The sequence below is a fragment of the Scyliorhinus canicula genome, chromosome 6, assembly GCF_902713615.1.
Source record: "Scyliorhinus canicula chromosome 6, sScyCan1.1, whole genome shotgun sequence".
Classification (NCBI taxonomy): Eukaryota; Metazoa; Chordata; class Chondrichthyes; order Carcharhiniformes; family Scyliorhinidae; genus Scyliorhinus; species Scyliorhinus canicula.
This window is the reverse complement of record NC_052151.1, coordinates 132805395-132828934: the sequence shown is the minus strand read 5'-3', so window position 1 is coordinate 132828934 and position 23540 is coordinate 132805395.

Here is a 23540-nt window from a genome sequence, read left to right as displayed (position 1 = left end):
AACCGGAGCACCCGGAGGAAACCCACGCAGACACGGGGAGAACGTGCAGACTCCGCACAGACAGTGACCCAGCGGGGAATCGAACCTGGGACCCTGGAGCTGTGAAGCCACAGTGCTATCCACTTGTGCTATCGTGCTGCCAAGTAGTGGAAGGATTGGAGGCTATGCTGTCGGGCAAGGCCCCGGGGCCGGGCGGGTATCCAGTGGTGCCCACTCCCACTGCTGTTTGCCTAGGCTATTGAGCCACTAGCAATGGCGCTGAGAGCGTCAGCTCAAGGTTAAAGAGCTGACTTTTAGAGCAGACCAAGGCAGGCCAGCAGCACGGTTCAATTCTTGTACCAGCCTCCCCGAACAGGCACCGGAATGTGGCGACTAGGGGCTTTTCACAGTAACTTCATTTGAAGCCTACTTGTGACAATAAGTGAATTTCATTTCAGTAATAATACATTAGGTTCGGAAGACCCAAACCCCGTAAAGATTTTTTTAAAATATTTTTATTCTCCTCCTTTTTCACATTTTCTCCCAAATTTACACCCAACAATAAACAATATTCAGTAACGAATGCAATGTCAATCTCCATATTAATAACAACGATCCCATCCTCCCACAAAACCCACAAACATTAGCCCACGTGTTAACATAAACAAATGACAAAAAGGAATCAGGAATCACCCATAGTCACCAGTCCCCACCGCACCCCATAATTCAATGTAATCCAATTCTCGAAAGTGCATAATGAATAACGCCCATGAGTTGCAGAACCCCTCCATCCTTCCGCTCTGTTCAAATGTCACCTTCTCATGAGTTAAGAATTCCAGCAGGTCCCCAACCACGCCAGGGCACAGGGTGGAGAGGTTAATCTCTACCCTAATAGGATTCACCTTTGGGCGATCAACGAGGCGAAGGCTACAAGATCTGCCTCTGCACCCATTTCCAATCCCAGCTGGTCCGACACACAGAAAATGGCTTCCCAAGGGCCCGGGTCCAGTTTCACGTGCACCACTTTGGAGATTACGCTAAAAACCACCTTCCAGTAATCCTCCAGCTTTGGGCAGGACCAAAACACATGAACGTGGTTTGCAGGACCACCCCCGCAATGTTTGCATACATCTTCTACTCCCTCAAGCAGCCGGCTCATCCTCCCCCTTGTAAGGTATGCCCTATATACCATCTTCCGCTGTATCAGCCCCAACCTCGCACACAAGGTGGAGGTGTTCACCCTCTGGAGCACCTCACACCAGAACCCGTCCTCCATACCCTCTCCCAATTCTTCCTCCCACTTTGCCTTGATCCCTTCCAGTGGCGCCATCTCCTCTTCCAAAATAGCCCGTAAACCGCCGATATTACCCCCTTCTCCAGTCCCCCTGTCATCAGCACCTCCTCCAGCAATGTGGAAGCCAGCTCTACTGGGAAGCTCTATATCTCCTTTCTGGCAAAGTCTCAAACCTGCATGTATCTAAACATTTCCCCCTGCTCCAGCCCATACTTCACTTCCAGCTCCTTCAGACCTGCAAACTGACCCCTAAGAAACAAATCTTTTAGTGTCCTAATTCCTTACTCCTCGCATCTCTGAAAATTTCCATCCCCCTTCCCTGACTCAAATCTATGGTTTCCCCGAATCGGCATTTCACTTGACCCTGCCCCCATCCTGAAGTGCTGGCGAAACTGCCTCCAAATTCTCAACAAAACTATTCCTACCGGACTCACTGAGTATCTCCCTGGGGCCGCCGGGAGCAGCGTTGTCGCTAGTGTCTTCAATTCTGACCCCCTACACAGACACTCCTCCATTCTGACCCATTGGGAGTCAACCACTCTGACCCAGTTCCGTACCTTCTCCACATTCGCCGTCCCAAGGCAGGCCACAGCAGCACGGTTCAATTCCCATACCAACCTCCCCGAACAGGCGCCGGAATGTGGTGACTAGGGGTTTTTCACAGTAACTTCATTTGAAGCCTACTTGTGACAATAAGTGAATTTCATTTCAGTAATAATACATCAGGTTTGGAAGACCCAAATCCCCTGCCTGCCTTCCTCTCTGTCGTAGCACCTTTCTAATTCTGGCCACCTTCCCTACCCATATGAATGAGGTAATCATCCCTTCAACCTCTCTAAAAAAAAACTTTTGGCAGGAAAATCGGCAGGCATTGGAAAATAAACAGGAATCGTGGCATCACATTCATTTTAACCGCCTGTACCCGACTCGCCAGTGACAGAGGGAGACCATCCCACCTTGCCAGATCAGATTTCACCCTCACCACCAAACTAGAAATGTTGTACCGAAGGAGCTTCCCCAATACCGAACTTCCCAGGTATCTAAAGTGAATAACTGCCCCAAGGAATGGCAGCCCCCCCACCCCTGCCCCCACCTCTGGTCGAGACACCACAAAATATTCACTCTTGTCTAAATTTAACTTGTACCCCAAGAAAGACAGACCGAAAGGGCAGCACGGTAGCATTGTGGATAGCACAATCGCTTCACAGCTCCAGGATCCCAGGTTCGATTCCGGCTTGGGTCACTGTCTGTGCGGAGTCTGCACATCCTCCCCGTGTGTGCGTGGGTTTCCTCTGGGTGCTCCGGTTTCCTCCCACTGTCCAAAGATGTGCACGTTAGGTGGATTGGCCATGCTAAATTCCCCTTAGTGTCCAAAATTGCCCTTAGTGTTGGATGGGGTTGCTGGGTTATGGGGTTATGGGGATAGGGTGGAGGTGTTAACCTTGGGTAGGGTGCTCTTTCCGGGAGCCGGTGCAGACTCGATGGGCCGAATGGCCTCCTTCTGCACTGTAAATTCTATGTACATTCTATGTAAAGATGACAGTTCTCCTGAGATTCTTGTTTATATTCCAGTGTCTCCCTATCTTTATTCCAAAAGCCTTTTTTAAAAGGTTCAATGCAGTGATCTTGGTGTTTGTGTGGACAGGCAAAACCCCGCAAGTTACAAAAGTGCTGCTGGAGCAGGGCCAAGGCAGGGGGTGAGGCTTGGCCCTACTGAATTTCAGAAACTACTATTGGGCGGAAAATATAGCAATGATCAGGAAGTGGGTAGTGGGGGAGGGGTCGGTGTGGGAGCAGACGGAGGCGGAATCATATAAGGGTACTTAGGGGCACTGGTAACGGCATTTCTGCTGTTCTCCCCAGCTCGGTATTCCACAAGTCCGACGGTGGTAGCTGCTTTGAGGGTGTGGAGACAGTGGCGGAAGCATATGGGAGTGGAGGGAGCGTCGGTATGGACTAAAATTTGTGGTAACCACTGGTTTGTGCCGGGGAGGCTAAATGGGGGGGTTTCAGAAGTGGCAGAGAGCTGGGATTAAGCGAATAGGGGACCTGTTTGTTGAAGGCAGCTTTCTGTGCTCAGAGGACTTGGAGGAGGAGTTTGAGCTGCCAGGTGAGAATAGGTTCCGTTATTTGGAGGTGAGGAACTTTGTAGGGAGGCAGGTTTTGACCTTTCGGGTACTACCACTCCAGGGGATACAGGACAAGGTAATTTCGAAAACGGGATGGGGGAAGGGAGGATCTTGGAGATTTATAAAGAGCTCATGAAGGGGGAGGGAACCCAGATAGGGGAGGTAAAGTGTAAATAGGAGGAAGCGTTGGGAAGGAGCTGGAGGCGGGTTTGTGGGAGGATGCCATGAGTAGAGTCAAAGTGTCTTTGTCGTGTGCCAGGCTCAGCCTGATACAATTTAAGGTGGTCCATCGGGTGCATATGACAGTGGCCCGTCTGAGTAGGTTCTTTAAAGGGGTGGAGATAGGTGTGGGCGATGTGTGTCCACGAATCCTACATCAACACTTAGGGCGGGTTTCACCGTTTCCCGACCCCGATTTTGGGATCCCTTCTGGCGCTGAAATCGGGGGTGGCGCTTGTTTTGTATTCTCCGCCCCTCCGAAATGGTGTCATCACTTTGCACGCCGCACGCCATTGGCATGGCATTAACGCATCACCCCTCGATGGGCTGGGTTCCTGACCGCACGGTTAACATGTGGTCTCAGCGGTCGGGTACCTGGCGTGGTGGCTGCGGACTGTGTCCAGCGCCACCACAGTCGAGCGGGAGCCATGCTGCTGGCCGGAGGGGCTTCCACATGGCTGGGGGAACTGCTGGGGGGTGGCCAGGGGTTGGCTGGGGGGGCACTATCTGGCAGGTCGGGTCTGCGCACGGCTGGCACCATGTTTTATGGCCCGACCGCTGCAGGTCGTCGCCATGAGCATGCGTGGCCACAGACCAGGCCATTCTCCAGGCGTTTATATCGTGGGAGCCGGGAGTTTTACTTGGCGTGGCTGTTAGCCCCTCACCAGGCGCAGGATCGGTGAGGGATCAACGCCGATTGTTTTGTCGTAAAACGCTACAGTTTCTCCACACTTAGCCTCAGAAACGGTGAATCCAGCCCTGTGTGTTTTTTGTGAAAATGAGCTCATATAGCTTTGTATTGGTACCAATATGGAATAGTGATATTTCCTTGTTGTTTAATGCTTAGTGTGATATGTGGAATATATCTGGTTGATTTTTAAATCTTTGCTACTGTTGACCTTTAATAAACAAAATATTCTCAAATGGTTTCTCGTGGGTACACATGCCTTGACTCAGACAATGATTATTGTATCACGTTTCAAAGTTTGAAGTCTAAATCCCTATTTCTTCGTGCAATCACTCCTGGAGCGAAGTATTCTTTCCTCACAGTCTTACAAAACAAACTAAAAGATTGGTGTTTCCCTCCAGTGACCTCGCTACTGTTGGGGTCTGGCCTGGGATCAAGATACAACTATATTTTAAACCGTATTTATACAAAAATGTTTCTTTTAAACTGACAGGCCTTTTGTGTATTGCCTTAAAACGTTAATTATTTTATGGGGTAAATCAGTAAAATTGATCAAATCACTCATAGTACTGGAATTTTAGAGAGAACCACCACAACCAAAGTGTATGACAAATGCTTGACACTAAAGATTGAATCATGGCTCCTATCGTGTCAGTCAAGGCTTCTTTGGAAGGAATAATTGAAGTATCACGCCACCTCATTTATATACTCTTCCACCTCTTTCATTGTTGTCTGCCTAACCCTGCCTTGAACTGCTATCAGTCACAGGGGTAGGAACTCGGCCGAGCTAGGAATCTGTTGGAACTGGTAATTCAGCTGAGCTATCCAAAGGGAGTGCCTTGCTCCTGCTAACATCAGAAGAATTACATGAGAACTGAATCAAGAGGAGTCTGTTTGCTGATGACTAACATCTGAAGAGGGAGCAGCAAGGTGCTATTACAATAAAGCACTTGAATGTTTTTTTTTATGTTAGTACATAGAAAGGTAGGAACAGGGATAAGTCATTCAGCTCCTCGGGCCTGTTCTGCCAATCAGTTATATCATGGTTGATCTCATAGAATCATAGAATTTACAGTGCAGAAGGAAGCCATTCGGTCCATTGAGTCTGCACCGGCCCTTACAAAGAGCACTCTACTGAAGCCCACATATCTACCCTATTCCCGTAACCCAGTAATTCCCACTTAACATTTTTGGACACCAAGGGCAATTTAGCATGGCCAATCCACTTAACCCGCACATCTTTGCATTGTGGGAGGAAACTGGAGCACCCAGAGGAAACCCATGCAGACACAGGGAGAACATGCAAACTCCGCACAGTGACCCTGCCAGGAATCGAAACTGGGATCCTGGAGCTGCGAAGCAACTGTGCTAACCTCTATGCTACTGTGCTGCCCACTGTATCTTAATTCTATTGAACTTAGTTGGTCCCTTAACTCTTAATACCCTTGTCTAACATAAAGCTATCAATCTCAGCTCTGAAACTTTTAATTGTCCCAGCAACATTTTGGAGGAGAGATCTCCAAATTTGCAATAACCATTGCACAAAGAAATGCTTCCTGAAATCAACCTTGAGCAACTTGGCTCCACTTATGTCCTGGATTCTAGATTAACCAGCCAGAAATTCAAATCTTTTGATCATCTTTAACACCTCAAATAAATCTTACCTCAGTCATGAATGGCGGAACAGACTCGATGGGCTGAATGTCCAATGTTTTGAGGTCTTAATCTTCTGCACCAAAAGGAATGAAAGCTTAATCTATGCAACCTGTTCTCAGAATTTAAACTATTAGCCCCAGCATAATTGTGGAGGAAGTGCTTGAGGAAGGAAATTTGTCATCCTCACCTGCTCTACCTCACAAATGAATCCAGGTGCACTACAATGTGGCTGGCTCTGAACTGGCCTCTGAAATGGTCTAGCAATTCACTCAAGGGCAGTTAGGGATGGGCAACAATGCTGGCTTTGCCAGTGGAGCCCATATACCATTAAAGTATTATGAAAAAAAAAAAAAATCCTTGCTACCCCCCCCCCCCCCCCCCCCCCCCCCCCCCCCCCCCCCGGCCTCCAAGGCAATGTTTGAAGCCATTACTTATGTTACAGGTGGGCGTTTGGGTAAGTTCAAGGTAATCAAGCAGAGTCAACATGGTTATGTGAAAGGGAAATCATGATCGGGACATTCAAGCCCTTCCCGTTGGTGACCCTCCGCGGTGGGCACCTTGGCGGTGATACGGGTGAGTCACACAAAACGTCGTCGACATCGGCAGGACCAGATGATCCCATGACGACCAATGCCAGCCACCTCCACCACTGTAAACTACCGTGTTTAACCAACTTGCTGGAGTTCTTTGATAATAATAGTCTTTATTATTGTCACAAGTAGGCTTACATTAACACTGCAATGAAGTGACTGTGAAAACTCCTTAGTCGCTACACTACACCGCCTGTTCGGGTACACTGAGGGAGAATTCAGAATAAAATGTCCAATTCACCTAACACATAAAGGCAGCATGATAGCACAGTGGTTAGCACTGTTGCTTCACAGCACCGGGGACCCGGGATCAAATCCCGGCTTGGGTCAACGTCTGTGCTCAGACTGCATGTTCAGCCTGTGCCTGTGTGTGTTTCCTCCGGGTGATCCGGTTTCCTCCCACAAATCCCAATGTACAGTGGATATAGTTAGGTTTCCAGAGGTCATTTGATAAAGTGCCACATCAAAGGTAATTGCAGATAATAAAATACCATAGAGCAGGGGTAACATATTGGCATGGACTGAAGATTGGCTAGCTAACAGGAAGCAGAGAATTGACATAAATGGGTCTTTTTCAGTAGTGGCAAAATGTAACGACTGATGTGCCACAGAGATCCATGCTGGGACCTCAACAGTTTACATTGTTTATATATGAGTTGGATGAAGGCAATGAACGGATAGTTGCCAAATTTACTGATGAGGCAAAGAGAGGTAGGAAAGTAACTTGTGAAGAGGGTATGAGGAGGGTACAAAAGATATAGATCAGTTAAGTGAGTGTGTGAAGAAATGGCAAATGAAGCATAATGTGGTGAAAAAGTGAAATTGCTCATTTTAGCCGGAAGAATAAAAAGGGAGCATATTACCTAAATAGTGAGAGATTGCACATCTCTGGGGCGAAAGTCTCCGACCCCTAGCAGGGTCGGAGAATCGCCTGGGGCCGCCAAAAATCCAGCTCCCGCCGTGGCAGAGATTCTCCGCCACCCGGGAAGTGGCGGTGGCGGGAATCACGCTACTCCGATCGGCGAGGCCCCTGCGGTGATTCTCCGGCCCGCGATGGGCCGAAGTCCCGCCGCTGGGAGGCCTCTCCCGCCGCTGATGTTTGAACCACCTCTGGTGGCGGCAGGATCGGCGGCGCGACCGGGCCCCCTAGATCGGACCCCGGGGGGTGCCCCCACGGTGGCCAGGCCCGCGATCGGGGCCCCCCACTCAGACTCCGGGCCAGTGCCCTGGGTGCACTCTTTCTCCTCCGCGGCTTCTGCCATGGCGGAAGCGGAAGAGAAACCCACATCGCGCATGTGGCCGCTGGCCGCTGACGTCACCACTGGCGCATGCGCTGACCGGCGATAGCCTTTCGGCCAGCCCCGCTGCCGCCGTTTTTTTGCGCCAGTCTTCTGATGCCAACCGCTCCGGCGCGAGGCTAGCCCCCAAAGGTGCGGAGAATTCCCCACCTTTGTGGAGGCCTGACCCCGGAGTGGTTGGCGCCACTCCCCTACGCCGGGACCCCCCATCACGTCGGGTAGGGGAGAATCCTGCCCCTGATGTGTAGAGTGATGCCCACTCCTCTTCCCTCCGGTCCTACTTGGCATCACCACTCTCTTTCCCTTCTGGTCCAGCCTGACCACTACCCCCCATTGTCCTAATCACTACCTTCTAATTGTCCCTTTAAAACTACTCCTGTAAAAAGGGGGAGGGACTTTCCTCTCTGCGCTCCAAATGCTCAACACGGAGCTGGGGGCACGCTTCGCTGTTCCTGTTTTACCCAGTTTAAGTGAGGAAGGTTATACGAGACAGGTTCTTTGGAATCGCAAGGAAGGTAATCCGTTGAGAGTGTCAATTCGCTGGACGTTACCATTCTGAGAAGGTTACGGGTCAACTATTAAACACAAAAGTAGGTAGGTTATACTTCAATTGCATAGGACATGAATGAGGCACAAAGTGCCACAAGAGATTTGTGCGTAAAATTAAAGAACATGGGGTGAGTAGCAGTGTATTGGGATGGATAGAAAACTGACTGGCAAACAAAGAAATGCACAGGTCTTTTTCCAAGTGGCAGGCAATGACTAGTGGGGTACTGCAGGGATCACTGCTAGTACTCCAGCTATTCATAATATATATTAATGATTTTGATGACAGAACAAATTGTATAGGCTTACTTTAACACTGCAATAAAGTTACTGGGAAAAGACCCTGGGATTGTGCCCTAGCCCCTATCGCTATACAGTGCCCTGCACCCGTCCCAACTTAACTGGTGTCTATTTTTCTGGCCTTACGGGTCCTCAAGCTATGCCAAGGTGGATACCCAGGCGGTACATCAGGAGTGGAGGCGGCGAACCGTGGTTCCCGCCCTGTGACTTGGGTCCCCTTTGGCGGCAGTCTTCTGGGGCGACCGGGCCTGGATGGGCCCGGCTGCTGCTCGGGTCTCCCATGTGGCATGGTGCCACCCTGTTCTGCCAGCTGCCCCATGTGAAGCATCAGGGACAGGAGTTGGGGGGGTGGGATTCCAACGTGCTGCAGTATTCTGGCACCTCCCCAGCGAGGGTCACAAGCTCAGGCCCCATTGTCTCTTCCTCCCTCGGGGTGCCCGATGTCCCGTGGGCTACTCCAGGGGATGTGGGTGCAAGCAGCTGATATGTGACCATCAGCTGCGCACCATACGTGTCTGTGCCCAATACCCAGGCAGTGTGCACGACGCCTTCATCCTGATTGCTGACACGTTCGAGACCCCCTCTCCACCCCGGCTGAGGGGCTGGCTCCTTGGTGACAGGGGTTAATCGCTGTGGTCGTTGATGATGATGCCTATCCGGAGGCCACAGACTGCTGCGGAGACCCGCCACAATGACGGCCATATAGCGACCAGGAGTGTGATCAAGCGGTGCTTCTTCCTTCTGAAGATACGGTTCAGGTGCCCGGACTGCTCTGGAGGGGCCTCCAGTATGATGCTGAGAAGGTCGCCTGCATCGTGGTGGCCTGCTGCGTCCTCCACAATATTGAACAACGAAGGAGCGATGTGCAGGAGGATGAGGGGGAATGCCAAGAGAGGGAGGATGGGCAGGCCATGGAGCCCAGGCAGACAAAGAAGGCGGCACAAGGTGTGCACCACAGCCAACGCGCATGGGATGCTCAGATCGCCTCCAGGTTCATCAACTAAATGGGGTGGAACTGCCAGGGCCACGGACATAACATCCCATCCCCACATGCCCACCCCCTTGCCCCTCCCCAGCCAGCCCCTCACCTGCAATCTGCTCTGTGATACATACCTGCCGTACTATGGGGTTTGGGGCCCTAGGTTGGCAGTGACACGTGTCTGGTCCATGGGATGGAGGATGATGACAACCTGCTCTCCGGTGAGCTCTGGTGCTCCACATCGTTTGACAACTGACTCCTGCCCAATCTGCTCTCGGCCAGGGTCTGCACGCTCATGATCATTGAGCACAGGGAGTGGACCATCTCTGTCTGGGACTGCGCCACACCTGCAGGTGCTGGATGCTCGCGGACAACCCCTCATGTAGAATCTGCCGCTGCGACTGCATCTCCACAATCGATGGGACTATCCGTTCCAGAAGCCCGAAACACGTCTGGATGGCAGCTAGTTCCTGGGGTCAGCCTTCCCTCCGACTTTCCACCCCCTTAGGAGTTCCCGCCTCCACCTGCTGTACTGGATCAACTGTGTGGTGCGTACCAGATAGTGTCCCAGGAGCCTCTTCATTAACATGCCCGTCTGAGGTGAGTGTCTCTGGGATGGTGGAGTGTTGGAGACAGCTGTGATGGACAATCCATGTCATTCACTGACCCGGGGTCCGGGGTGTCCTGCGTCTCAGGCGGAGGGCTGGATCCGAGCTGCTCTCATTGTCGGTGCGCGGCTCACAGGGGGCTCGGCTGTGGCATTGGCTGTGGACACCAGCTGGACCTACCCCATCACCAGCAGGTCCTGCAAGATACAAGACAAGATTCATGATTGGACCGTGGGCCCGGGGGGGGGGGGGGGGGGGGGGGGGGGAGTGGGGTGGTGGGTGTGAGGGGTGTGGGTGGGGGTGAGGGGATGTGAACTGTGGGGATGAGGGTCGTGTGGGGTGAGGGTGGTGTGGAGGCGGGTGTTACGGGGAGAGGGCGTGGTTGGCACACGTGTCACGGGAACCCCAACTCAGTGGGGTCTCACTTCCTCGCCCGCAGCCGATCTTCATTCCGGCAAACTCCCTTTCCTCTCGGCCGCCGACTGCGTCCAGAGCCCTCTGCTCTGCGGTTGCTTGGGACCTACTCCTGGGGGGAGAGGAGTGGGGCTGGGAGGGTGCAAATGGAAAATGGTAGTGTTAGACAATCCGATGCATGCAGTCCAGTGGATGGGTAGCTGGTGGCCTCAGTGGCCAGGGCCATAGTGGCTGGTGTGGATGCTGGCACATGGTGCAGGGTGAGGGTGCGGCTGCCCTCTGGGTTGGAGGGTTAGGCTTGCAGCTGTGTGGGACGGGGTTTGGTGCTAGGTGCACAGTGCTGCCTACTCACCCTGGCCGCCCTGAGGCAGTTGTGTAAATTTTCCAGCACTGCTGGCCGGTCCGGACAGTGTTAACCATGGTGCTCACCACCTCTGCCACCTGCGCCCGGGCATGGTGAATGGTGGTGGCTGGCAGGGTCATCCGCCTCTCCTCCATCTCAACCAAGAGGGTCTTCATCCTCGGTGAACTTGGTGATGCTCCCCTCGCTGCCTTCTTGCTGTCTGGGATGGTGTGTGTGGGGAGTGAAGTGTGTATATGTGACTGTAGCTTGTCAGCCTCCAGAGTGTCAATCGTGAAACCTGCAAATCCAGCACCATTTTTCATTGGAATCGATTGTGTTCCATGTGGTGCCGGTGCTAGCCCCTTAACAGTAGCAGAATCGGTCCAGGTGTGGCGGCAGGTTTGCTGTCGTGGAAGTCCACTAATTCTGTGCCGGCGTCAACACTTAGGGCTGGATTCTCCAGTTGCCGACGCCAAAATCACATTCGGCGATTGGCTGGAGAATCAGAGTTCCTGACTAAATCGGGGATTAAACTGATTTTGCGATGCTCCGCCCCCTCCAAAACGGGATACTTTAGGAATACGCCACGCCACATATCGACGGCATCAGGACATTGGACATTGCCTGAGGCCCGACCCCCCGATCCACCGCCTCCCCGATGCTCCGCCTCCCCGATGCTCCGCCTCCCCGATGCTCCGCCTCCCCGATGCTCCACCTCCCCGATGCTCCGCCCCCCCGTTGCTCCACCTCCCCGAAGCTCCGCCTCCGACCAATCGAGTTCCTTGGACACGTGTGTTCTCACCTGTCGGAAACTCAGCGTGGCGGCTGCGGGCTCAGTCCAGTGGCGCCACAGTCGAGGGAGGGCCGATCTGCGAGCAGGGGGGTACATTATTTAGGGCGGGGGGCACTGTGAGAGGGTTGCCTGGAGCACGGGAGCCGGCCGAAGGGGGGGACTATTTTGCAGGCCGAGTCTGCGAGCGGCCGGCTCCGGCCGCCACCGTGCGTATGCGTGGCCACGGACACGGAAATTCTCCAGTGCGTATCGGCAGCTGGATCCGGGTGCTCTACGCTGCCGTCTTGCTAGCCCCCAGCTGAACGGGGAATCGGTGGCCGTTTTGCACCATGTTTCCTGGCGTAAACCACCACTGTTCCCACGCCGGCCTGGGGGCATAGCCCCAGAATCGGAGATTCTAGCCCCTAGTCTCAGAAACGAAGAATTCAGCTTTGTCTCCCTTTGGGAGAATCTCACCTAATATCTCACTAACCCTTTAAATTCTTTTTTCTAGCTGTCCATTTTATTTTCATGCTTTTGGCGCATGGACCCTGAAATCTCTCTGCCTACTTGCGTCCCGTCATTTAGAAACTACTCTGATCCACCTTTCCTGCTGCGTCTCTCTGATCAGCAGCAATAACTATGATTCTGCAGTCAGGCAATGTCTCAAATTAAGTTTCAGCCAGCAAAACGTCTGGTGGATAATTGGGAAGACAGATAATAGGACTAGTTTCTGAAACATCCACATTTGTCACCTTTCTACTACTGACAACATACACAAAAGCACATATTGGAATGTTTATTTTATTTATGAGACCTCTTTGGTGACAGATCGCAGCAGCTATATGAATTGAAGCCAAAAGTAATAGAAACATTAATGGGGCATGCTAATGGGTCAATATTTAAAGAATTCTGGTGCCTGATTAAGATGCTAAATCCACGATTGAATGTTTAAGCCAGTTTGCTGCTGTGTATCTGAGGCCTTTCATGCCATGTTTAGAAGGGTTTTTATATAGGTGAACTCTTCATCTGAAACAAAGGAAGTATGGTTTTAAGATTATGGGTGTAGTCTAGTGAAGGCACTAACACCATGTAAGTACTGGCACCGTCTAGACTGTCTCTTGTTTACCACCATCCAGTTTTTCCAACCGCAAAACAGAGTGAGAAAAAGAAATCAGGAAATCAGAGAGATACCAGAACTTGGTTGTCAAAAAGATTTATCATCTGTGACTCTGGCTCTTTACCATTAACCACAACCCCACCCAGCACCATTGCTATCGCATCATGACATGGATGGACCATTTCTTTGTCAATGCAATTTGCTCCTTGACTTAAAGGTAGTTTCTTATGGTCTCATGGAAACACTAATGGAGATTTTCTGGCCGTTCCCATCAGCGGGATCTTCCAGACCCACTAATGGCAAACCCTCGCCACAGGGTTCCTGGCGGCTAGTTAATGTTGATCATAGAATCATAGAATTTACAGTGCAGAAGGAGGCCATTCGGCCCGTCGAGTCTGCATCGGCTCTTGGAAAGAGCACCCTACCCAAGCCCACACCTCCACCCTATCCCCATAACCCAGTAACCCCACCCAACACTAAGGGCAATTTTGGACACTAAGGGCAATTTATCACGGCCAATCCACCTAACCAGCACATCTTTGGACTGTGGGAGGAAACCGGAGCACCCGGAGGAAACCCACGCAGACACGGGGAGAACGTGCAGACTCCGCACAGACAGTGACCCAAGCCGGGACTCGAACCTGGGACCCTGGAACTGTGAAGCAATTGAGCTAACCACTGTGCTACCATGCTGCCTAAATTATGCAATGGGAAATCTCATTGACTGCGGCGGGACTAGAAGATTCTGCCACCAGCCAAAGGTGGGCTGACGCTTGCCGCCGGAAGACACATTGAGGGGAGCGCAGAATATCATCCCCCCTCCCCCTATGATTTTTCTTAAAAAAATGACTTTATCAGAGTTATAAAGCCAGGGCTCAGAGTGTGGACAGGGGTGAACATCTAATCCAGCTCCTTGCCTGCTCCAAAAACCAATCCAAATTGAATCCAATTCATGGTCTCCACAGGACATCCAGGCATTACACCTGACCTCACACTCACCTTAGCCAAAAGACTGAGAAGCGATGTCGAAGCTAGTTTTTGCGACCGGAAAATCCCACCTAGCACCTATGAAGAGACTAACAGTATTAATGGTCATATTTTCATGAAGGAGTCAGAACAGTTTCCTACTCTGCAAATCCACCTCATGAAGGAGCCCCTGCTCGCTATATTTTCATCCTGGGAGAGGCTTGGCAGGATGTTGTTGGGTCCTCCATCTTTGCAGGTTGGCCCGAGGCAGCAATGGTCGCAGGTGCATTGTGAAGCTGTCAAGATAGAACACCTAGGGCAGCACGGTGGCGCAGTGGTTAGCTCTGCTGCCTCACGGCGCCGAGGTCCCAGGTTCGATCCCGGCACTGGGTCACTGTCTGTGTGGAGTTTGCACATTCTCCCCGTATTTGCGTGGGTTTCACCCCCACAATCCAAAGATGTGCAGGATAGGTGGATTGGCCATGCTAAATTGCCCCTTAATTGGAAAAAATGAATTGGGTACTCTAAATTTATTTTTAAAAAGGATAGAACACCTACCTCTGTTTAGTGGGACATCAGACAATTGGAATCATAAATGTCAGGCCTAGACTTCTGGTGGGGTAATATAGGGGGAAGACACGCAAGAGGTGGCTCCCGCTAGAGTACTGTACTCTTTGCCCCTTTTCTGAGTATCGTGGCTTGTTTTCTGATGAAAACCCACACAGTTAATGTAATAAGGATCTTGTATGACTGAGATGCCAAAGAAAGTCTGGGGAAAGAAGGTGCAAAGCAGTAGTTTGTCGATAGGGTCCAAGGCCTTTCGGAGTTCATTCAGGTAAAATGGCAGAATCAGTCTCTGGTGCTCCAGCCACTCCACCAAAGGCCGAGGTGCTTCCTAATACTTTGGCAAACACCAACAAACTGTATCGGAGGACCTTCAGAAATTAATGGAAGAGGCTCTTTTAGTGGCTCTGGGGAAAACCAATGAAACCGGGAATCGGAGCTATCTTTGGTGGTTGAAGTGAAGGCCAAAGTGAATGGCCTAGAGCAGCGTTCTTTAAACTTTACTTCCCGGGACCTACTTTTACAACCGGCCAACCTTCGGGGCCCAAGCTGAGCTTCGCAACCCACCATGATTGCTTACCTTTAATGCGACAGGTGAGTCTGCTTGATCTTTACAATCTCACTTGCTTTGTCATACAATGTTATATTTCTGCTAAGGACTTCAGCTAAAGATTTAAGTTCTTGCTGTATCCCTTGGAAAAAATCAAGAGGTTCGTCCTCGAACTCGCCATACTTAGCTTTGAAATGCCTTTAAAGTTTTGAGGGTTTTAAAGTTTCATTTGCCACTGCTTACCAGCAGGGTAGCATGGTGGTTAGCATAAATGCTTCACAGCTCCAGGGTCCCAGGTTCGATTCCCGGCTGGGTCACTGTCTGTGTGGAGTCTGCACGTCCTCCCCCTGTGTGCGTGGGTTTCCTCCGGGTGCTCCGGTTTCCTCCCACAGTCCAAAGATGTGCGGGTTAGGTGGATTGGCCATGCTAAATTGCCCGTAGTGTGCTAATAAAAGTAAGGTTAAGGGGGGGGTTGTTGGGTTACGGGTATAGGGTGGATACGTGGGTTTGAGTAGGGTGATCATGGCTCGGCACAACATTGAGGGCCGAAGGGCCTGTGCTGTACTGTTCTATGTTCTATCTGATTTGCATTGGCAAAATTAACAGCGCCATACCTCAAGAAATAATTTTTATACTGCTTTGAACTCGATTTCAGCTACTTCTTAATGTGTTGAGAAGCCCTGGAGCTCTGGATACAGCTCACGCCAGCACATGCTTTGTCCTGCCATGGACTCTCCTGCGAAGGTCACTCCAGCAGATTCAATTATGAGATCCTGGCCTTTTTGTGTCTCCAGCACTCTCTTCCTTATTACAAAACGATCTTCCATTTTTCACAGTCCTCTTGCTTGCCAGCTGGCATCTACAAAATGGAGGCACCTCACTGTGATTTCATGCCCAAAGCATGGACCTACAGGATGAGTGATGTTAGTTTATCTGCTGGATGCGTGACCTGCTTTCGGCCACTGCTTCTGGGGGGGAAGACTCCAGCATTTAAAGGCCGGTTGTAGCCAACATTCTTAACTTAAAAGCCGGTCTTGGCCGACATTCTGAAAAGCTGGTCAGGGCCGCTGGGCGCTACTCCCGCGATCAGTAAGGCAGTGACCGAATACTCCACGGCCCTCCCGACAACTGCCTGAAACCTGTCCTGTGGATCGCAACCCTGATTTTGAAAACCCCTGACCTAGAAGATAGGCCCAGGATCAAACCAGCCAGAGGGGATGGAAGGCCCAATGCCCAACGCGTACTTTGTTGTACATTCCATCCTGAGTTGGACCGAGCCCATTGTACGCACCACTGAGGCCTCCTTCTGAAGATCCATGCGTGCAGTGATAGGCAGGTCTCACAGCTTCAAGGAGAAAGAGAGTTGGACGAATGAACACCGTGTCTTTAAGTGGAAAGGCCAATCAATCAGGTTCTATATGGATGTGGGTGCGGAGCTGGCGAAGAATAGGGCTGCGTTCAATAGACCAAGGCCACCCTGTATAAAAGTGGAGTTCAGTTCGGTTGATCTACCCTGCTCGGTTCAGAGTAACTTTCAAAGGAAAAGATTTCTTTGACGCACTGGGAGAGGCGGACTCTTTAGTTCAAAATCGCAAGTTAGGCACGGTGTAATTGAATTTTTGATTCTGTTGATGGGAATGTTGAATTTTTGCATTGTGGTATTTCATGGTTGCATTGTATTCTCTTGTTCTGGTTGGGGTTAAACTTTTATAGTTCTTCTTTAGATTTAGGATTTAGCTTTACGTGGGGCTCAGTTTGTTTTGATAATATATAGCTCCCTTTCAGAGTGCAAGGTTCATGGGTTTTGTTGTCGGTAACCATTTTTCCGTATCTCCAGTCAGGAACCCCCCTACTAACCTCAGAGTTAGCTAACAAGAGAAGTTTTGAGGGGTTGGCTGTAGCTCATAATAGTAGTTTGTTTAGATTATGAGTTTAGAAATGTTGTTTTGTTTAGGTTTGTTAGAAGTAGATTTCAGTATTCTCTGTTTGCCTTGTCTCTATTTATATTTGCATTTGGGTGTGGTTGTATTCAATGGTGGCAGCATGCGGTGGAGGAGGAAGGGAATGGATAGTTTGCTGAAAGTGTCTGTAGATTTCTCTTTGCCTAGTCTTTTGATTTGGATGAGTGGCCATCTTGGATGGGCCTGTTTGCTGTACCTTTTAAGTATCCTTTGGGTCATCTCTCTTGGGGAAATGACTGACCCCAGATTGAAGGGGGTGGGAGGTGGAAGACCCCCAATTCATTTGGTCACCTGGAACGTGAGGGGATTGAATGACCCAGTGAAAAGATCAAGAGTATTTTCTCCACCTGAGGAGCTTAAACCCCAATGTGGTGATTTTGCAAGACACCCATTAGTGGCTCAGAGGCAAAACCAGGCTGCGACAGGGGTGGGTAGGACAGGTCTTTCATTTCGATTTTGATGATAGGGCCAAGGATGCGGCAATTTTAATTAACAAAGGATTCCTTTAAGATTTTGGTCAATCCTAACAGAAGACACGTTACTGTCTGTGGTTCTCTGGTGGGCACCCAAGCGATCATGGTCAATATTTAAACCCAAACTCGGATGATACACATTTTATTAATACCCTGCTGGCCTCTCTCCCAGATTTAGACTCGCATCAGCTCATTTTGGGTGGGGACCTGAACTGTGTATTAAACCCTAGATTGGATGGTTTCAAGCCCACATCTCCGACTCCATCAGGGGGAGGCCGGACAGGGGGCTTTGATGTCTTTCATGGAGCAAATGGGGGGGGGAGTAGATACTTGGCACTTCTTGTACAGAGGTGCTAAAGATTTTTTGTTTCCTTTTTGAATGGGCATCAGATATATTAGCGATTTGATTTTTTTGTGGTAGATAGGTCTCTCGTCCCTTCGGTAGTGGCAGCTGAGTACTTAGCGGTTGTTATCTCGGACCATGCCCCACACTTTGTTGATTTGGTGCTGGAGTCTGGTCCCACCCAACCACTATGCATCTTACACATAACACTATTAGTGGATGAGAAACGTTGTGTGCGCTTAGCTACTGCCATAGAGGACTATATAAAATTTTACAAAACCATGTTAATCTCACCTTCCAGATTGTGGGAGGCCCTTAGGGTGGTCCTTAAGGGAAAATTATTTCCCATAAAGCGCATTTGATGAGGACAGTGAGGGTGGAACTGCAGAGGTTAGTGGACTCCATGCTTGAGGTGGACAACCAATATTCACTTGACCCTCCACCGAAGTTGCTGGCAAGTAGGAAAAAGCTGGGAACGCAGTTTGGACTATTGCCAGCTGGCAGGGCGGTGAGCCAGTCGTGATGTTCAAGGGGCATATTCAATGAGTGCAGGGAGAAGGCCAGTCATCTTTTGACTCACCAGCTTAAACAGCAGGCGGCCTCCCGGGAGATCATATAGATAAGCAATTCGAGCAGTAACTTATTTCTGCCCCTCCTCAGGTCAATGAATCACTCTATCGTGATCTTTATAGATTGGAACCTCCAGCAGATGGATCGTCTGTGTTATGGACAGCCTTTCCATCCCAACTGTTGATGTGGAGAGGAGCAGTGAGTTGGCATCCCTGTTGGGTCCTGATTATTTTAAAATGTATTGACAAAGCTCCTGGTCAGGATGGCTCTCTGATTGAATTCCATAAGAAGCTCTCGGAGCAACTAGTGACTTTAATTCTGGACATGTTCAATGACCCCTTAGTCCGGGGATCATTTGCCTGCACCCTCATACAGGCCCCTACCTCTTTGATTTTTAAGAAAGACAAAAACCCAACAAAGTCTGGGTCATACCGACATATCTCACTGTTGATTGTGGATGTTGTTATTTCCCAAGGTGTTGGTGCTTCAGCAGGACCCCGGTCTCCCAAATGTAATCTCAGAGGATCAGATAGGCTTCATGAAAGGGTGACAATTGTTGATCAATATGGGTATTTCCTACTAAATGTTGTCCTTTCTCCTCCTTGGTGCCTGATTGTTTCCCTAGTTGCCAAGCAGGTATTTGATAAAGTATCTATTTGAGGTTCTTTGGAGGTTCGCTTTTGGCCACAAACTTATTTCTTGGATTTAGCTACTGTATAAGGCCCCCACTGCACGTGTTCGTACGAATGACCTGAACTTTGGTTATTTCTGTTGAATAGGGGCTCGAATAGATCCACTGTACCCACTCCTGTTTGCTTTGGCAATGAAGCCTCTTACTATAGTGATGATGTCCTCTGTTAAGTGGAGAGGGATAAATCAAGGAGGGGTGGAGCATCGGGTGTCCCTTTACTCAGATGGCCTACTTCTCTATATGACGAACCCAAGTCCCTTCTGTGGATGAAATAATGAAACTGCTTTGTACTTTTTGCTCCTTTTTGGGGTACAAGTTGAACTTGAGTGAGAGTGAATGTCTACCGGTGAACCTCCCCCCCCCCCCCCCCATTGGAGGAGGGTCCAATTGGAGATGTTACCTTTTCCCCTTGCCAAGACTAGCTTTCATTATCTGGGGGTCCGGGTGGCCCACAAAAAGGTCTCGCTTCATAAACTAAATTACACAAATCTGGTGGACAGGATCAAAACAGAGTTGCAGAGGTGGGATTACCTCCCCCTATCCTTGACAGGTTAGTGTTCAGATTATGAAAATGAATGTGCTGCTGAGATTTTTATTTCTCTTTCAGCGTCTCCCCATTTCCCCCGATACCCCCCCCCCCCTCCCCCTTCCAAGTCCTTTTTTGCTAAAGTCAACAAATTGATGTAATCTTTTATTTGGGTGGGTAAGAATCCATAAGGTTTTACTCCAACGAGCCAGACAGCTGGGGGCCCTGGCCCTACCCGATTTATTGTTTCATTAATGGGCAGCTAATATTCAGAAGAATTTGTTGTGGTTTAGTGATGCCGGTTCCAATGGGCACAAACAGAAGCGAGCACCTGCACTGTTTCCAGCCTTTCTTGTCACCATCGCCTTTACCCCGTGAGACTCAGGGGCAGCAGGGTAGCATGGTGGTTAGCATAAATGCTTCACAGCTCCAGTGTCCCAGGTTCGATTCCCGGTTGGGTCACTGTCTGTGTGGAGTCTGCACGTCCTCCCCCTGTGTGCGTGGGTTTCCTCCGGGTGCTCCGGTTTCCTCCCACAGTCCAAAGATGTGCGGGTTAGGTGGATTGGCCATGCTAAATTGCCCATAGTGTCCTAATAAAAGTAAGGTTAAGGGGGGGGTTGTTGGGTTACGGGTATAGGGTGGATACGTGGGTTTGAGTAGGGTGATCATGGCTCGGCACAACATTGAGGGCCGAAGGGCCTGTTCTGTGCTGTGCTGTTCTATGTTCTATGTACTTCCTTCCAATCCAGTGGTGCTCTCCACCCTGAGCGATTAGAAGCAGTTCAGGCAATATTTCAAGCTTCGGCCCTCTGTTCACTAGCTCCCATCTTCAAAATCCACCTTTTTCTACCAGCTTGTTTGGACTCGATGTTTAAGTCAAGGTTGGGAGATGTTTGGGGACATGTTTGTGGATGGGAGGTTTGCTACTTTTAAGGAGTTGGCTGAGAAATTCCAACTGCCAGATTCCCGTCTTTTCAGGTATTTTAAGATTTGTGATTTTTCAAGTAAAACTATCCCCTCCTTTCCTTTGGCGCCACCCTCTTTCCTGTTAATGAAATCTCTGGCTAGGCTGGACAGAGGGTCTATTTCGGACAGACTTGGCCTTATCCTGTTAACGGATTCTGCACCATTGAGTGATGTGAGGATGATGTCGGAGGGTGAATTGGGCCTCATTCTTAATGGTGAGGTGTGAAGTGAAGCCCTTCACAGGGTCAACTCCACATCTTCATGTGCTAGGCAGAGTTTGATTCAATTCAAGGTTTCGCACAGGACACACCTGCCAGGATGAGTGGATTCTTCTCTGGGGTTGAGGGCAAGTGTGGATGCCATTCTCAGAGGCCGGCTGATCATACATATATTTTCTGGTCCTGTCCCAAGTTGTTAAGCTTTTGGGCCTCTTTCTTTAACCACCATGTCGGAGATACTTCATGTAGATTTGGACCCATGTCCGTTGGTGGCCATATTTGGGGTGTTGTATTCACTGGTACTTCAGTCTGCAGCGAAGGCAGATGTCCTTGTCTTTGCCTTACCAAGTGGTGAGGTTTCCTTGGGTGGAGTCTCCAACTCTGCCTTGTGCTTCACCTTGGTTGGGTGACCTCATGGGCTGGATTCTCCAATCGCTGACGCCAAAGTTGCGTCCGGCCTTTGGCCGGAGAATCCTCGTTTACACCAATCGGGGTGGCGCCGTTTTTGCGATGCTCCACCCCCTCAAAAACTGCATATTGGGAGTACACTGCATGCCATGTGGGTGGCCTCAGGACATCACCTGAGGCCCTCTGCCCATGCTCCACCCCCAATGGGCCCAGTCCCCAACTGCCTGGGACACATGTGCTCACACCTTTCGGGAGCCTCATGTGGCGGCGGCGGACTGAATTCAGCGATGCCACAATTAGGGGGAGGGAGGAGCCATTCCGCTGGCAGGGGGGTCTTCGCAGGGGGTTGGGGGGGACGTAGGATTGGTGCGGTGGCGGCACTGACTTTCTAGTCATAAGACTAGACGAATCCTGCAGACACAGCCACAGGATTGGCTTAATTCCGTAAAACTAGGTCAAGTACTGCATCCTCTCTTGTAGGACGCTCTAGGTGTTGGCTTAAAAATCTCTCCGGGATACACATTAAGAATCCTAATTAATATTGAGGAATTTGAAATCGCCTACTATTATTATCCTGTTGCTTTTACACTTCTCTGAGATTTGTCCACATACCTGCTCATCTATATCTCCCTGACTGAGGGCCTATAGTACACACCCAGCAATGTGATCGTCCCCTTTTTGTTTTTAGGTTTACCCATATGGCCTCAATTGAGGAGGCTCCTAACATATCATCGCTCCTCATTGCAGTGATTGACTCATTGGTCATTGTTACAACACCAACCCCCCCCCCCCCCCCCCCCCCCCCCCCCCCCCCCACCACCACCATCTCCCACCCGATCTTGCTGGAAGATTCTACACTCAGGAATATTGAGCTGCCAGACCCGTCCCTCCCTGTGATACTCACTTGTGATACTCAGCATTTACTTGTCCAAGTGCTCAGTTGCTCTCTCCTGTCTAACAGATTTCAATAACTACCCCACATCGGCAGCGGGATTCCCTGCAATTGTCACGATGGCCCGACGCCAACATCAAAAATGGCGCAAACCTCTCTGGCGTCGGGCCGACCTGAAGTAGCGGGATTCTCCGCACTTCCGGGGCTAGGTGGACACTGGAGGGGTTGGCGCCGTGGCAGCCGGCGCCGAAGGGAATGCGCGGGTCCGCGCATGCGCAAAGGGCTGGCGTGCTCCCGCGCATGCGCGGATCCGCCGGCGTATTCTGGCGCATACGCAGGAGGGTGTCTTCTCCGCGCCGGCCATGCCGGAGCCCTACAGGGGCTGCCGCAGAAGGAAGAAGTGCCCCCACGGCACAGGCCCGCCCGCAGATCGGTGGGCCCCAATCGCAGGCCAAGCCACCGTGGGCTCCGCCCCCCCAGGGGTCGGACCCCCCTGCGCCCCCCCCGAGGACCACCCCAGCTGACTTACCTGCCAGGTCCCGCCGTGTGGGACCATGTCTAATCCACACTGGCAGAACTAGGCAGAAACCGACCACCGCTCGGCCCATTGGGGCTGGGAGAATTTCGGGGGGGGGGGGGCGCTGCCAACAGCCCCCGACCGGCGTGGCATGAACCCCGCCCCCACCCGAAAACCGGCACCAGAGAATAAGGCAGCCAGCATCGGGGAGGCGGGCGGGATTCGTGTTGCCCCCCGGGGATTCTCCAACCCGGCAGCGGGTCGGAGAATCCCGCACCTGATGTGAAAGTGAATGGGAAACATTTAATCTGATTTTAACTCCGTGTCAGCCACCGGGTTTTGAAAGGGCTAAAATCAGGCCCTTCAGGCAGGGAGATTCTAAGTTCAAGGAAGAATAATAAAACATTAAAATTTATTTGGAAATGTTCAGGAGAAATCTCATTAAGCAGTTCATACTTAAATACATTGTGCAATATCATTGTATTCCTGCTTCCATGGTTTCTATGGCACTGATTGTAACAAAACAATTCCTGCTGAAGTTACAAAAGGCTGATCAAAAAGCTCTGTGAATTATATATGTCAGAAAGTATTACAAACCAGAATCAAGTTTTCACTGTGATCTTTCAGTTATGCTCGAACTGGCTTTATAAAAACCAACACAAATTACAATACCTATGAGGAAAGGCTGAAGGACTTACCAGGATGTTGCCTGGTATGGAGGGAAGATCTTATGAGGAAAGGCTGAGGGGCTTAAGGCTGTTTTCGTTAGAGAGAAGAAGGTTAAGAGGTGACTTAATTGAGGCATACAAGATGATCAGAGGATTAGATAAGGTGGACATCGAGAGCCTTTTTCCTCGGATGGTGATGTCCAGCACGAGGGGACATAGCTTTAAATTGAGGGGAGATAGATATAGGACAGATGTCAGAGGTAGGTTCTTTACTCAGAGAGTAGTAAGGGCG